This window comes from Apium graveolens, chromosome 5, assembly GCF_009905375.1.
Source record: "Apium graveolens cultivar Ventura chromosome 5, ASM990537v1, whole genome shotgun sequence".
In the NCBI taxonomy this organism is placed as follows: Eukaryota; Viridiplantae; Streptophyta; class Magnoliopsida; order Apiales; family Apiaceae; genus Apium; species Apium graveolens.
In genome coordinates this window covers 155,804,333-155,817,360 of record NC_133651.1, presented here as the reverse complement: position 1 = coordinate 155,817,360, position 13,028 = coordinate 155,804,333, and the positions used below count along the sequence as shown (strand labels likewise).

At 38.0% G+C, this 13,028-nt stretch overlaps 1 non-coding gene across 1 annotated transcript; it reads right to left on the bottom strand.

Annotated features, from left to right (window-relative positions):
- Nucleotides 1-12,415: 12,415 nt before the first annotated feature.
- On the bottom strand, nucleotides 12,416-12,522 carry LOC141663098 (small nucleolar RNA R71). Its single transcript, XR_012551183.1, has one exon. It is a non-coding gene; the product is annotated as a small nucleolar RNA R71 (small nucleolar RNA).
- Nucleotides 12,523-13,028: the final 506 nt, after the last annotated feature.

The following is a 13,028-nucleotide window of genomic DNA, read 5'->3' as shown; positions in this document are numbered from 1 at the left end:
AGCAGTCTTTGCCATTGGATAAAACTTCACCAGAAACTTTTGCGCAAGATCTTGCCACGTAGTGATTGACCCAGCTGGTTCAGAATGTAACCAGTCTTTAGCCTTATTCCTCAGTGAGAATGGGAAAAGCCTCAACTTGATAGCCTCATCAGTCACGCCATTATACTTAAAAGTGCTGCAGATCTCGACAAAATTCCTTATGTGCATGTTGGGGTCTTCAGTTGCCGCTCCTCCAAAAGAAACAGAATTCTGCACCATCTGAATAGTGCCCGGCTTGATTTTAAAGGTGTTAGCTTGAATAGCCGGATGAAGGATGCTTGACTGAATGTCATCAATTTTAGGCCAAGAAAAATCCATAAGAGCTGGATCAGCTTGAACAATACGATCTCCCATGTTTACTGGTTCTTTCTGCTCAGTTCCTGAATCCGAATCCTCAAAATCTAACTTCTCCGGTGTATCAAAAACTTCGTCTTTCTCCTCAGCTGTATCTAAGGTCCTCTTGCGAGCACGAGAACGAGTTTGCATAAACGTTTGCTAAAGTACCTGAAACATAACCGAAAAGAGTAATTAACTACTACGTCCTAATCACTGAGTCCTAATGACCAATGATGGTAAGTACATAAACTAAACAAATACGCCGAGTCCCCGACAACGGCGCCAAAAACTTGTTAGGGCGAAATCACGCACTAATATCCACGCAAGTATACGCGTTCGCAAGTAATATAGAATACTTTCTAGTTCGTTCCCTCAGAGACTCAGACTAAGTTATTGTCTAATTTTACTCACTCACCAATGTATGACTACTTCTCAATGTTAAGATAATAACACTTAAAATTGTTGATTAAATATTAACTATAATTAACTACTTAATTAACCACTTAACTAACACTTCAATTTATCAATAATAAAACACTCATGAGATCACAACTTCATTATTACTTCCTTCTATAGCCATAGTTATTACCTTTAGCATGTGACAGTGATGATATTAATCGAATAACACGAAACTGATAAAAGCCAACTTTCATTGTACTAATACCATTCTACCAAACATCCACAATTAAGATAGAAGTTGAATAGTCATCAATTATGTTGAGTTCCTATATGTCTACAGAAATTGACAACACAACGATTTAAGCACAAGTTATTCCTTTTTGATTACATAGGGCAAATAAAACTGTTAGAGTTACCCACTAATCATGCACAACGTACATGAACCTATGCTAGCATGGCAAGTTCTAAATCTCAAGATCCACCGTCGCTTCACAAGAGATTAACACCCTATCTTATATGTTCGCGACGCACATAAGACGAATACGCACAACCAATACTAGATATCATACAATCATCACACACTAAAGTATTAAACAATTAACTAAAAAATTCCATAATAAATCCGTTGCAACCCCATGATCACGATTAGCCCATAATAGAACTTATCGCCATCATGGGTTCATATGAAATCATGATAAACAAACACAAGAAAATAACAACTAAACTAATTTTATTAAAACAGAGTACGTCACAAGAGTAAATAAGTCAAAGCAATAAAACTAGCATCCAACGTTACAACGAAACAAGAATCACAAGAATATATGCTTCCTCTTCGTTGTTGTGTGCTAAATCGGTCTTCTTCCTTATCTCCTTCGCTTCTTGCAAAACACAATCTAAAACATAATCTCCTCTTAATACTCTGTGAAAAACGTCTCAAATCTACCTATATAATAGTCCCATAAAACTCAGATTACATAGAAGTTGGAAGCCAAACAGAAGTAGAAGTCTAAAATAATATATCTTTTTCCCCGACCCTGCGCGGCCGCTCAGCATTTCTGCGCGGGCGCGCAAGGCTGCTGCGCGGCCGCTCAGCATTGTTGCGCGGGCGCGCAGGACCCTACTGGAAAATTTCCAGGTTTACTCCATTTCTTCGCCGTAATCTGCCCGTTCTTTTCCTCTCGCAATGGTGAACACATGCCAAGGCTTATTCTTGATGATTCCTTCTCTGAAATGCAACTAATACCCTGAAATGCATAAACACTAGAAAAACGCATCAAATACACAAAATACTTGATTTCAAGACACCAATTTAAGCCATTTTAAGACGTTCTAAGTGGTATAAAATGCCACTTATCAACTTACTGAGCTAGTTAGCTCATTTGTGCAATGTTGTTTATATTCTTTTCCAGTTAAAAAGGAACCAGTTGGTAGCGAGGATCCCCAGTCCAGCGCGAGTGATAGGGGTACAGGTTGATCAAGTGGAGCTAGTAGGCTTTTTTTGGGATAATTTAAGTGTGTAAAAGTTTGTAATAATGTTCAATACTCAGTTCTGAGTTTGAATAGTTAGGATTTGAACGGTTTGTAATATAAGTAGATGTGTTTGGCTTGTGTGCATACTTTAACCTGTTGCGATCCATGATAGTTGGTAAGTAGGGTCACTACATATTATTATTATCTTTATTATTGTTATAAGCAGGTTATTAATAAGGTGTGTGTGTGGACCCCAAACTTCTGACCCGGGTTTGGAGGGCGTCACATGTTTGGTATCAGAGCTACAGGTTATAAGTCACTGACACAAGCCTAGGATAATGGGAATGGGTAGAGGGTTAGGATTAGAAGTAAGGAATTGAAAAATAGAACGTCGAGAGGTTAAGTGCTATGGTAGAACAAGTATTAGTGTAATTCGCGTCATGGTTCAAGATTCTTATATTGCGATATGATTTCAGATAGCAGCGATGGCCGACTCTTTTATCCCTGTATTAGCTGATCACTCAGAGCCTTCAGTTGGAGCGCCATTATCAGATCCACGTCCTGTTGTTCCACCAGTACTGGCTATTCTACCTCCACCTATATTGCAGCCCGTACCACTGCAGGCTATTCCACCTCCAAGCATCAGGCCGCCTATCAAAGGACCCCCACCAGCTGATTCAGATTCCACTGAGCATTCAGTTGCAAGTGCCCCATTCCAGTCTACATTACCCCCAGTTCCTTACTACCGGTATGAGGCTCTTCTATTGGAGCGTGATTCCTTGTTGGCCCAGATCAGAGAGCTACAGCATATTATTAGGACTACTGATGTTGATCGTGGTGTGAGGGAGCTTCGAGAGGAGATTCATGTGACACGGAGGGTTCTTGAGGCTAGGCTACATGGAGCTACACTACCTGGAAGAGGCCCTGATGCACTGATGGGCTGGGCTACTGAGGTGATGGAGGACTTTGAGAGGCTGGCAGGACCAGAGTTTCCTTCGAGTTGAGTCAGAGATCCAGAGATAGAGATGTTGAGCAGTGTTGTTATGGTTGTGTAGTATGTATAGTAGTGTGTAGTGTGTATTAGTAAACTTTTGAGTTGTATTTATAGACTAGCTATGCTGACTAGTGAGTAGGTTGTTGTACCCTTTTGCTTTTACTTCTGAAGCGTCTTTACGCTTGTACTACCTAAAACTTTTGATCTATATATATCAGTAACTTTTTCCTTTCCAGCACTGTCATTTACTTTATTGCACTTGTTTTAATTTACCTTATTTATTGCACCAGTTATACCCCTGTGATACCATGTACCCTATTTTTCATAACTGTTTATATTCTGTAAAGAAGCATGCAATTTACTTAGTTATAACTGTTTCCAAAAAGAAGATATTTATGTTTTACAAAACTTTTCTTTTCTACAAAGAATTTGATTCAAAAGCTAAATAAGTTGTTTGATTCTTTACAGAAAAATGCCTCCTAGAAGAAATACCCGCACCAACACCCAGAATGTGAACCCAGGACCCATAGACCCATCAATAGCCCAGATTCTTCAAATCTTGGCCCAACAAACAGTTCACCTGGCACAACAACAACAAAGACCGACCAATCCCCAGGTAACTTTCAAAACTTTTCAGGCAGTAAACCCACCAGAATTCAAGGGTTCCTTAGAGCCGATTGAAGCAAATGTTTGGTTAAAGGAAATAGAGAAGGTATTTGCCTTAGTAAAAGTGAAAGAGGAGCAGAAGGTTGAGTTTGCAAGTTACTATCTGAAGAATGAGGCCACCTATTAGTGGGAGATGGTGAAGAAAATGGAAGGTACATATGTTATTACGTGGGTGAGATTTAAGGAATTGTTTTTAGAAAAGTATTTCCCTCAGTTTGTCCAGGATTAGATGGAGTTGAAGTTTTTAGAACTAAAGCAAGGAAACATGTCGGTGACAGATTATGAGAGTAAGTTTGAGGAATTGTCAAGATATGTGTCGACGTATGTGGATACTGACAGGAAGAAGGCTAAGAGATTCCAGCAAGGTTTGAAACCATGTATCAGAGGGAAGGTAGCCATTTTTGAATTAGATACCTATGCAGGAGTAGTACAGAAGGCTATGATCGCAGAGACAGAGAGTGAGATGTCACAGAAGGAGAAGGAAAGCAAGAAAAGGAGATTTGAAGGGAATGAGGGTCAGTCACAACCAGGGAAGTTTCCAAATTTTAAGAAGGGCAAATTTTAGCCAGGAAGAAATTTTAATTTCAAAAGATAGAATGCAGGCGACGGAGGCCAGGGCAACCGTCCAGTTAATGCAAATCAGCCGAATCAGTTGAGACTAACTTTTCCAGATTATCAAGCATATGGAAAGAAGCATGGAGGAGTTTGTAATAAGTTGAATGTGGTATGTTTCATATGCAACCAGAAAGGGCACTATTCGAGGGAGTGCCGAAATCAGCCAGCAAGAGAACCAGCAAGTAAGGATCAGCCTATCCGGAATCCGGTAGTGAAGGTTCCAGCCATTGGATTTACATGCTTTAAATGTGGAAAGCCCGGACATATAGCCAGGGATTGCAAGACCCCATCCCCATTCAGTAATGCATTGAGGATTATGGGATCTACCCCAGCAGTATATGAAACTCCAAGGGCTAGAGTTTTTGACATGTCTGTGAAGGATGCTATCCAGGATACGGATGTCATGGCAGATACGCTTAATGTGAATTCTTTATGTGCCAAAGTGTTAATAGATTCGGGAGCAACTCGATCGTTTGTTTCACAAGATTTGTTAGTAAGTTAAATTGTCCAGTTGAGTATTTAAATGAAATAATGACTGTGGAATTGGCAAATCAAGAACAAATATTTGTTAATCAAGTTTATGGGAATTGTGAGATTGAGATTTCTGGTAGTAAGTTTTGTGTAGATTTGATACCATTTAAATTAGGAGAATTTGACGTTATCTTAGGAATGGATTGGTTATCTAAGCACGATGCCCAGATAGATTGTCGAAATAAGAAGGTAATGGTGAAAACGCCAGACGAAAGAATGGTAACGTTCAAGGGTCAGAAAGAAGTAAAGAAGTTCTTCACGATGATTCAAGCCAAGAAGTTATTACGACAAGGATGCGGGCATTTCGTGGCATATGTGATTGATAGGAGTCAGGAGCCAGCGAAACTTGAAGATATTTCAGTAGTAAATGAATTTCCAGACGTGTTTCCTGACGAGTTACCAGGACTACCTCCAGACAGAGAAATTGAGTTTGCAATCGACTTAGCACCTGGAACAGAACCGGTATCCAAGGCCCCGTATAGAATGGCGCCCGTTGAGATGAAGGAGCTAGCGAAGTAATTGCAAGAGTTGTTAGAGAAAGGAGTAATCAGACCCAGTGTATCCCCGTGGGGAGCCCTGGTTTTATTTGTCAAGAAGAAAGATGGAAGCATGAGACTGTGTATCGACTATAAGGAGCTCAACAAGCTTACAATCAAGAACAAGTATCCGTTACCCAGAATTGACGATTTGTTTGACCAATTGAAGGGAGCCAAGTTTTTCTCCAAAATTGACTTAAGATCAAGATATCATCAACTGAAGATCAAGCCAGAAGATATACCAAAGACAGTTTTCAGAACAAGGTATGGACATTACAAATTTTTAGTGATGTCTTTTGGATTGACCAATGCCCCGGCAGCATTTATGGACCTGACGAATAGAATTTTTAAGGAATATTTGGACAAGTTCGTTATTGTGTTTATAGACGATATTTTAATTTATTCAAAAATGGAAGAGGATCATGTGGAACATTTAAGAACAGCTTTGGAGATTTTAAGGAAAAAGAAATTATATGCTAAATTCTCGAAGTGTCAGTTTTGGTTATAGGAGGTTCAGTTCTTAGGACACATAGTTAGTAACGAAGGGATCAAAATGGACCCAGCAAAGATCGAGGCAATTACAAATTGGGAAAGACCGAGAACACCCACCGAGGTAAGAAGTTTCTTGGGATTAGCCGGATATTATCGTCGATTTGTTCAAAATATTTCAAGGATTGCAACACCATTGAGAAAGCTTACACGAAAGAATAAAAAGTTTATATGGAACGACAAATGCGAAGAAAGTTTTCAGGAATTAAAGTGAAGATTAATCACAGCACCTGTTTTGTCACTTCCAGACGATCAAGGGAATTTCGTAATTTCTAGCGATGCTTCTCAGAAAGGACTAGGATGTGTTATAATACAGCACGATAAGGTGATTGCGTATGCGTCAAGGCAATTGAAACCACACGAACAGAAATATCCAACTCATGATTTAGAGCTAGCATCCATAGTTTTCACCTTGAAAATTTGGAGACATTATCTGTATGGAGAAAAGTGCGAGATTTACACAGATCAGAAAAGTTTGAAATATATATTCACACAAAAGGAACTTAATATGAGGCAAAGGAGATGGTTAGAATTGATCAAGGATTACGACTGCTCGATTAATTATCATCCTGGTAAAGCGAACATTGTAGCAGACGCGTTAAATCAGAAGGAAAAGTTAAATGTGTTATCAGTACCTGAAGAGATATATAAGGAATTTCAGAAACTGGAATTGGAGATTAAATTTTGCAGGCCTAATGAAGCAAGAGTGTACAGTATGACTTTTCAGCCGGAGTTGCTAGAGAAAATAAAGAAGTGTCAGGAAGATGTAATGGATCAAGATATAAATCGTTTGGTAGGTGAGGAATTATACACGCAAAAGGATGAGCAATGTATTCTGAGGTTTTCTTCTAGAATTTGGATTCCACCAGTAACGGAGCTGAAGAATGAAATTTTACAGGAAGCACATAATTTAAGATATTCCATCCATCCAGGGAGTACCAAAATGTACAGAGATTTAAAGGAAAGTTATTGGTGGCCAGATATGAAGAGGGAAATTGCGGAATGGGTTAGCAGATGTTATACATGTCAGAGAGTTAAAGCCGAACATCAAAGACCAAGTGGATTGCTACAGCCACTCGAAATTCCAGAATGGAAGTGGGAACATATTGCCATGGATTTCATAGTTGGATTACCAAGGACAAGGGCTAATCATGATGCCATTTGGGTTATAGTGGATAGACTTACCAAGTCAGCTCATTTTCTGCCTATAAATGAAAGATTTTCACTCGACAAGTTGGTCCATATGTACCTGAAGGAAATTGTAATTTGTCATGGAGTTCCTGTGTCTATCGTATCTGATCGAGATCCAAGATTTAATTCAAGATTTTGGAAAAGTTTTCAAGAATGTTTGGGAACAAGACTGAATATGAGTACGGCTTATCACCCCCAGACGGACGACCAAAGTGAAAGAACGATTCAGACAATCGAGGACATGTTACATGTTTGTGCTATTAATTTCAAAGGAAGTTGGGACGAGCATTTACCTCTCGTAGAGTTTGCTTATAACAACAGTTATCATGCCAGTATTGGGATGCCACCCTATGAAGCCCTTTATGGACGTAAATATAGATCTCCAGTGTATTGGGACGAAGTAGGAGAACGTAAGATACTTGGACCTAAATTGGTACAGCAGACAGAGGAAGTTGTTGAAATTATCCAGAAGAGATTGACAGCAGCACAAGACCGTCAAAGGAAATATGCAGACCAGTCAAGGAAAGACATGGAATTTGAAGAAGGAAGCTTGGTATTATTGAAAGTATCACCGTGGAAAGGACTAGCGAGGTTTGGAAAGAAAGGGAAGCTGAGCCCAAGATATGTCGGACCTTTTGAGATTCTAAAGCGCGTTGGCAAAGTAGCTTATGAGTTAGCGTTACCTCCACACATGGAGCACATTCACAATGTTTTTCACATATCTATGCTTAAGAAGTATAATCCAGACTCCAGGCATGTAATAGAATATGAGCCAATAGAGCTTCAGGCTGATTTGTCAGATGTAGAGAGTCCGATAGAGATTCTAGAGGAAAGAGAGAAAGTATTGAGGAATAAAGTGGTAAAGCTAAAAAGAGTATTATGGAGAAACCCAAAGGTTGAAGAGTTAACCTGGGAGTTAGAAAGTGATATGAGAGAAAAGTACCCTCATTTGTTTTCTTAAGAGATTCTGAGGACAGAATCCTTTGAAGGGGGGAAGGATGTAATATCCGGGATATATCGTGTAATTATTTTTGCTTAATATATGTGTTCAGTATCTATTATGTGAACTAATTGTTAAGTGTTAAATGGGTTTGGATGTTTGAAAATATTATTAATTGAGTATTTTAATTTTTATATGTCCAAAATAAAATATAGATAATTGTCATATCTTCCTAATTATTTTTATGTTAATTTATGGATTTATAAGGATCATAAGAAACTTATAAAATCTTTTTCCGAGTATTTAAAATCTATTTTATAAAAACGGGAACCAACCGACGTCATCCGTTGTTACGTTTTTGGAACCCGAAACTCTTCCGAAAACTCCTTCCTAACCTAATTGTAATATTCCGAGCATATTCCATGTTTCGACTTTTTCGATCCGGCGTACGGTTTGTCCTGCGCGGGTCCCGGCACAACATTTTCGATACAATATTTATTTCGATAAATCAATAAAACTCGTATTTTCGATAAACGGAGCTTTTTATTAAACTATCCCAATTATCACCTCGTAATACGTGTAACCAGGCGCTGAGACCAAGACCGCAGTACAAATTGTACTGATCTGGATAACTGTCCCGAAAACCGATACCATTTGGATCAGTTTTTACAAATAAACGTACTGTTTTATATCCGGAATGATCCAACAGGATACTAATTTTACGTAAATATAAATAGCCTTTTACTGTATTTTATTTCGTATCAAAATCATTTGCAGACAGATAATTATATGATTTTCCAGAGAAAAATCTTATATTCATATAATCTTCCAAGAATCAAACCAACTTTTGGAGGTGCTATTGATCTTTGTTTGGAAAGCTCGAGTAATCGATTTGAAGGTCTTGAAAAGCTCTATCAGATTCTGTGATCCATACACCTGCAGAAATCAAGGTTTATTTTCTATATTTTTATTTATTTTCGAATTAATTTTACTAAAAATATGAATTTTTGTTCGGATGATTGTTTGTATGATTTGATGATTGCATGTTGTAGAGCTTGTTTTCCTGATGATTTTGATATATTATACGTCTGATTTGGAGTTCAATAACATGTTCAAAATTGAGTTTGATTTTCGAATTATGAAATTAGGGTTTATCACCCGTATGAATGTTCTTAATTGAAATTTGGGGTATCTTATTTCGGGATAGATAGATGTTGTGGTATAGTGAGTTGTGTTCTCTGTGAAATTTGCAATCCATTTGTACAAGTTTCACAAATCAACGAGGTCTGTAGAAAAGGGAGTTGTCCTTTGAAGTTTACGTCGAGTTTGCCGGAAACCGGCGAACTTCTCGGCTATTTTCGGGCCTATTCAGGGGTTGTCTGTGTGATTAAAGAGTATGGTTAGATTCCTGGTAAATTGTAGATGTAATCTGGAGTTTGTAGTGATTGGAGGATGCCGGAGTCAAGTTCTCCGGCGAACCCCGACTGTTTTCTGGCGAGGGCTGGAAAAATTGCAGTCTAGTACCCTGATTTTGAAAACGATGAAGTTCAGTCCCTGAACTTTTCAGAGTTTGCAAAAGTTGGATTCCTGTTTTAAAAATATTCAAAAATCATATTTCCTATTTATTTTTATTATAAAAATTCGTTTTAATTTCTGAAAATTCTGAAAATTATTATTTTAATTCCAAAAATTATTTTTAATTCAAAAATAAATCTGAATTAATTAGTTAATTAATTTCAGTTAATTTTTAATTGATTAATTGGTCAATTACTTCGAAAATTAATTTATTAATTGATTTAATTAATTATTAATTGATTTTAATTAATTATTTAATTAGATTTAATTATTTAAAAATGATTTAAAAATCCCTAAAAATAGTTTCGAGTTTTAAAATATTAATCTAAATTATTTCCAAGGCTCGATAATTATTATAAAATTGTTTTGAAGCCAGAATTGGCCAATCGAACCCAATTTATTATTCCGAAATCGATCCAACGACCCGTTTTAATTCCGAAAAATGTTTTGAAAATCATTTTAAGTAACCGAAAGCCTATTTATGACCCGAGACTTCTTTATAAATGAGATATCATTGATTATGTGATGTGTTATGTGTTATATGTGACTTGTTGGTTGACTGTTGGTCTGTATATTCGATGTTTACATGTTTATTGCGTAACTTTCAATCCGTTAATCGGATTTGGGTAAAACGAAGGGTAGATAGGAGTATATATTGAATATAATCATATGAGTTGAATATTGATAGATGCTTATGATATGTGAGCAGAAGAGGCAAGACGTAGGAAAGGGAAACAGGTAGTTGAGGAGTAAGACGATTGTGATTGGAAGCGAGTGCAGTGTAGTAAGCTAATATCAGGCAAGTGTTCTGAACTTTCTCGAGATATTATAGTGATTGATAGTCCTGTTTTATATTACAAGTGCTTTGAAGCAATGAACCCTAACCATAAATCCAGCTATTGATCTTGAGCCGTAAACCTGATTCTTTCTAGACCATTGATTATTGTATACCTAGATATGAACCACAAATATACGATACTACTCCACAAATACATACAAACTAAATACCATACACTGAATTGAATTACCTACATACTCAAACCATTGTATCTTATGCTTTGAAAGACCAAATCCTTGAAACTTTGAAATGTCATTTCCTTTGTTATCCAATTCTTTCCTTACCCAGCATCCAAGCTTTGAAATTTCCTTATTGATCCTTACGAAGATTGAAACCCTTTCATTATTGAACACTCAATGTTGTTAATGATTCTGTTTATTGTTTATTATTGTTTATTCTGTTATTATGTTAGAATTGGGTTGTTTTTATAAAATTGTGGACCAGATTCGTGGTCAGACCATATAATGGTCAAGTTAGGCCAATGTGTGCCTTGGATCCAGTAGTTAGAGCAGTGTTGTGTGCTTTGCTCGGGGTTAGTGCGTGACTGATCAGCAGCCTAACCTTGGTTTTTTTTAAAATGAAACTATAATATTCAATTCTAAATCATAATCCATTGTTCACTTGATATCATAACCATGTTAACCTGATGATCATTATTCTCAGTTTTGTCATTGTGACTTGCTGAGCTAGTTAGCTCATTTGTGCAATGTTGTTTATATTCTTTTCCAGTTAAAAAGGAACCAGTTGGTAGCGAGGATCCCAAGTCCAGCGCGAGAGCTAGGGGTACAGGTTGATCAAGTTGAGCTAGTAGGCTTCTTTTGGGATAATTGAAGTTTGTAAAAGTTTGTAATAATATTTAATACTCAGTTCTGAGTTTGAATAGTTGGGATTTGAACGGTTTGTAATATAAGTAGATGTTTTTGGCTTGTGTGCATACTTTAACCTGTTGCGATCCATGGTAGTTGGTAAGTAGGGTCAATGCATATTATTATTATCTTTATTATTATTATAAGCAAGTTATAAATAAGGTGTGTGTGTGGACCCCAAACTTCTGACCCGGGTTTGTAGGGCGTCACAGCCGCTGCTGGGGACTGCAGTGTTAATTACTAGTTTATGTGCTTTCCATCAGTGGTCGTTAAAGTTTATTGACTCGGACATTGTTACTTATTTATTTCCTTGTTTTATTTCAGGTGATCTAGCGAGGGTGTATGCATACGCGTTCGCGTACTCGTAAGAGAACACTGGATAAAGCTGAGGAAGAACACGTGGTAGTTCGTAGGGAAGTTTTTGAGGAAGAAAAGAAGGTAGAAGAAGAAGAGAAAGTTGAAGAGCCAATTGTAGTAGCTATGGGTGATCAAGCAGAAAATCCGAAGGCTTTGATGAACTATTCTAAGCTTAAGAATAATGACATTCAGTCTAGCATCATTAGACCAGCCATCGCGGCTAACACTCTTGAGATCAAGTCAAGCACGATCCAGATGATACATAACTCATTTCAGTTTGGGGGTTCTCCTATCGAAGACCCCAACATGCACATCATGGATTTCATCGAGATCTGCGACACTTTCAAGTTCAATGGTGTGACTGAAGATGCTATCAAGCTGTGACTCTTCCCATTCTATTTGAGGGACAAAGCTAAGTGCTGGTTACACTCTCTACCGGCAGGGTCTATCACAACTTGGGAAGATCTTGCTCAAAAGTTTCTCACTAAATTTTTTCCCATGGCGAAGACTGCAGCAATCAGGAATGCTCTTACCCAGTTCGCGCAGCAAACTGGAGAAACTCTGTGTGAGGCTTGGGATCGATATAAGGAGATTCTAAGGAAGTGCCCACACCATGGCATGCCTGATTGGATGATTATCAACTGTTTCTACAATGGATTGGGTCCTACTTCTAGGCCCATGCTTGATGCAGCATCAGGAGGAGCCTTGTGGGCTAAGAGCTACGATGAAGCTTATGAACTTATTGAACTGATGGCTGTTAATGAGTACCAGAATCCTACCCAGAGGTTGACTCAGGGAAAAGTTACAGAAATTCTGGAGTTAGACGCAGCAACTGTTATAGTTGCCCAACTTAAGGCGTTGACAATGAAGGTGGACACTTTGGTTAATTATGGAGTTAATCAAATCACTAGTGTTTGTGAGCTTTGTGTTGGTGCCCATGAGACTGATTAGTGTGCAATTTCAAATGAATCAGCTCAGTTCATGAGCAACTTCCAGCATTCGCAGCAACCTGTGCCAGCCACCTATCATCCAAACAACCGCAATCATCCTAATTTCAGTTAGAGCAATGCTCAGAATACGGTTCAATAGCCTTATCAGCAGTATCCAGCTAAGCAGTACAACCCCC